We start from the raw sequence: 4,391 nt of genomic DNA, 5'->3' as shown, positions 1-4,391 counted from the left end.
TTTTTAAGTATTTTTTCACTTAACTTTATTGCTATCACACAGGAGAAAACAATCCCCTGTGTGATAGCAATTGGAGCTGACAGGTTCTCTTTATTGACCCTGTCACCTCCAAAACAGGAGTTCTAGCACAGCACTGTATGTTCCGGCCGTCGGGGGACTCCACGCTGCTGCCGTCCCTCGGCGCCCTGCCGCCCCGAGGCCTTGTGGGCAATCCGGGCCTGGATCCACCCCACCGACTGATTGACAGCTGTCTCTCTAGAGTCAGATCCAGCTTTGCCCGTCCCTCCCCTGTCTGCCCTCCAAAGAACACAGAGGGGCTATAGAGCCAGCATGTGACAGCTGCAGTAGGCCCTGTTGGCTCTAAGCATTGGGCAGAGTATATTTTATTCTTCCAATAATTCTCCTTTAGGTGACTGTAGCCGTAATAGTGCACTAGTGCAATGATACAGTCGAGTTCTATCTGTGATACCTTTTATTTATTTGCACAAACAGTGAAAAATGTAACAAGGACAGTACTCAACTGTGTTGTTACTTGTTTAAAGTGTAGCTTTAAATTTGAGTCACTTCCCCTTCTGCTGTCTGGAGAAATAAAGCTTGCTTTGTCTGCTAATGTATTTTATACTCGCTACATTTACTTGGGTACCCTAGCTCTCACTCTTCCCAGATGAAGCAGAGCACAGAATATTTAGACAAAGTACACATAATCATATGTGATTTTGCTGTGGCGTGACTGCTAGAAAATTGTTTGTCACCTGATGCACATAGAAAAAGAAGATCTATAAGAGGTCTTCCACAATCGGCCTAGACTTTATGGCTCCTCAGTAAGATAACAAGATCATTAGATCATCATAAAGTGCTGCTGCATGAGCAATGCAGGATGATTCCGTAGTTTTTGCTGACCTCTGGTGAAAGGTTTTGGGATAACATTTGTATTTGTTTCACCTGACTTTAGGGGGCTGCTCTTTACACAAGTCTATGTTATCAAGTACAATGGTTCAAGTAGATTCAAAAAGAAGCATGACATGGCAAGACATATGCTTTGATACTATGCTACGTTGCTACAGCAACTTCACCAAAAACTTCCTGCCCGTACCCAAATAAGAGACCACACCGGGCTGGAATATAAAATGGTTGTAAACAGCCGTTTATTACACAAATAATAATATATAACATGGCTGTGGCAGCCGTTTAATACAAAATAAAACTTAATTATAATAAAATATACTATAAATTATTAACTTATAACAGTTAACCGAACTTTTTACTATTACTAGGGCTGAGGTCTGTGAAGGTGAAACAACTGGCCCCTAGCCGCAACTCACCGGCTCAGGGACGACATAGTACCTAACCGCAGATACCTCTTCACCTCACTCTTTGACCTCTCTCTGCGGGACCTGCCAGCTCCCCGGACAGCGTACCGACGACGCGTCCGACAGGAGGCATGACACAGAAACATACCCACCTAGACAGACCTCGTCCACAACCACTCAAAGGTACCTCCAAAGAAAAACCCAGACAAGGGAGGGAGGGAGGGAACTGAACAAGCCGTGTGCTCCCCTGGACTGCCTGGACACCACTCCGCCCCCTCGGACCACCCTAACAGACTCCTCCTGGCTAATCCCCAGTGGCCAATCCCGGTAAGTGACCACCACCCACACATCCATAAACACGCTTAACCCTTTCTTTCCTGAATCCCTGTTTACCCTGTCATGTAGGCCTTACGCCTATTTTTTGTTGTATTTTGCTCCAGGCCTTTCTGAAGATTTCCCAATTGGTATTTTAAAAAACCCAGGCTAGAGTGAAAATTACTCCTTTAATAAGATCTTTGAGAACATGCATACTTTTTTTGGGGCTCTGTCTTTTTTTTTAAGACTGGCTTAGAAGTCTTTTCCCTAGAAATTTTGTGTCTTGAAATGTCTATGAGATCCGGCTTTGGTTGTAGTGTAGCATCCCTCCTTTATTTGCATTCTTTTCATGTGGCCATGACATTTTTTTGATGAATATTTATTTATTAAATTTAAATTACATATTTTCATAGTTATTACAATGCAGTGTGTATAATACAAAAGGCCTTTATTTTCTATGGGTGGGTGTAGAATGGGGTTGGGCTCTCTGTTTAGACATGCAAAATGACATGCAAATTTGTTGGAAAGCCATTTTAATACTGGCAACACTGCCCATATTGCTGGGAAGCAAATTTGCCTTCAATACCATTTGAAGTTGACAAAGATGCCCCATTTTAAAATCTACCAGCAATGCCCAAATTCATAACAAAAAGTTAGTTTTTGACCCTGAATAATTTAGCTGTAGAATGTAAAATTGTGAGGCGGTCATTCCAATAAATGTTAAATAATTCATATAAATATATTTTTTATGACATTTTTCTGGACATTTTTTGAACTTGGAATAACAGTATTGCAGGTGCAGCAGGGGAAATCATGAAGTATTGAGGAAACTTACAGGGTTTTTCACAAAAGGGTTAAGACTTTGGACATGTTGACTTCAGTTCCAAATAATTACAAATTGCATATGTTACACACCTTACTACTTTAAAAATGTCTGAAACAGTTATTTTCAAGACAAAATTCTTGCAAAGGATAAATGCTACTTTCCAAAAAGGATGGATGGTGTACCCATTTATTCACACTGTTCCTGTTTTGAAAGTATTGTATTGTAAAAACTGAGAAGGTTTGGGCACTTCCAACACTCAGCCAAGATGGATGGTCAGCTGCCACAGAGCGAGATGTTGTTAATGGCCTTTTATACCAATGTGCTGCTGTTGTGTTGCATTTTATGTCTGTTAATCTCCAACCCCACCCCCACCCTTCTGGGAAGGATCTCTGTATGTCTTCCTGTACAAAGCATACTCCCCCAACCTCAAACTCTGTCAAAGATCAGGTGAGTACACCCACCTCAAACTATGTTAAAGAGCCAGTGAGTACACCAGTGGTGTATTTAGGTTTGGGGCTGCCCTAGGCAAGAGAAAACTCGCCCCCCCCCCACACATGTGGTGGGCTCTGCCCACCATAGCCCTCGCAGAGCTCACCACAGATCCTGCAAAGCCCCCTTGGGACCCACCAAAGCCCCCCGCAGATCCTGCAGGGTCTCAGGGGGGTTGTGCAGGATCTGTGGTGGGCTTTGCAGGCTGCAGAGCCTGCTATGAATCCTGCAAATCCCCCCTGAGACACGACAAAGTCCCCCAAAGATCCTGCAAAGCCCCCTGAGACCCGACAAAGCCCCACACAGATCCTGCAGCATCTCAGGGGGGGTTGTGCAGGATCTGTGGTGGGCTTTACAGGCTGTAGAGCCCCCTATGAATCCTGCAAAGCCCCCCTGAGACCCGGCAAAGCCCGCCACAGATCCTGCAAATCCCCCTGAGAACCGACAAAGCCCCCCAAAGCCCCCCACAGATCCTGCAGCATCTCAGGGGGGGTTGTGCAGGATCTGTGGTGGGCTTTGCAGGCTGCAGAGGCCCCTATGGATCATGCAAAGCCCCTCTGAGACCCGGCAAAGCCCTCCACAGATCCTGCAGAGACCCCCTGACACCCTGCAGTATCTCAGGGGGGTTGTGCAGGATCCGTGGTCGGCTTTGCACACTGCAGAGCCCCCTACGGATCCTGCAGCCCACCAAAGGGTATTGTACAGCCCACCTGAGACTCTTTGGTGGGCTGTGCAGAATCTATGCTGGGCTCTGCCAGCACAGTCCTCTTACCTTGCACGGCCTGACCTCTTTGGAACACAGCCTCCACATCCTTGGCGCACAACACGACCTCCTTGTTATCTTCGCCGCCCGACCGGAGCTCCGTCTTCGCCTCCGCCTCTTCCGCCTCAGGGGCCACTCGACAAATTTTTTCTCTCTTGGGGGCCGCTTGCCAAATTTCATACTTTAAAATAAAATATAACTGTATCCGGTTTGGTACTACAGACACCAATATACACTCACAATAAGGCCCCTTTCATATCTGTAGGTTTAGGTGCGATTAGGGATTCCTGCATCAGAAACTTGCGTTTTACTGCATCAGGAATCCCTAATTTGGCATTTACAAGTGGCAGCTGTCACCTATTCAAGTTAATGATTAGGTGACAGCAGTTGCATGTAAACGCCTGCACACTGCATGTAATGATACGAGATATGATTACATGCGGTTAGAAAACACTCTCCCTGGATGCACAATCATTGCGTCCAGGGAGAGTGATTGATTCCTAACCGCATGTAATCATATCACGTATCATTACATGCAGTGTGCAGGCATTTACATGCAACTGCTGTCACCTGATCATTAACTTAGGTGACAGCGGCCACTTGTAAACGCCAATTCAGGGATTTCTGCTGCAGGAAAACGCAAGTTCCTGACGCAGAAATCCCTAATTGCACCTAAAGATAGAGGCGT

The sequence above is a fragment of the Nanorana parkeri genome, unplaced genomic scaffold (assembly GCF_000935625.1).
Source record: "Nanorana parkeri isolate BGI_ZX_2015 unplaced genomic scaffold, ASM93562v1 scaffold2438, whole genome shotgun sequence".
NCBI classification, from domain to species: Eukaryota; Metazoa; Chordata; class Amphibia; order Anura; family Dicroglossidae; genus Nanorana; species Nanorana parkeri.
The sequence above is the reverse complement of the archived record's forward strand: the minus strand, read 5'-3'. Positions refer to the sequence as shown.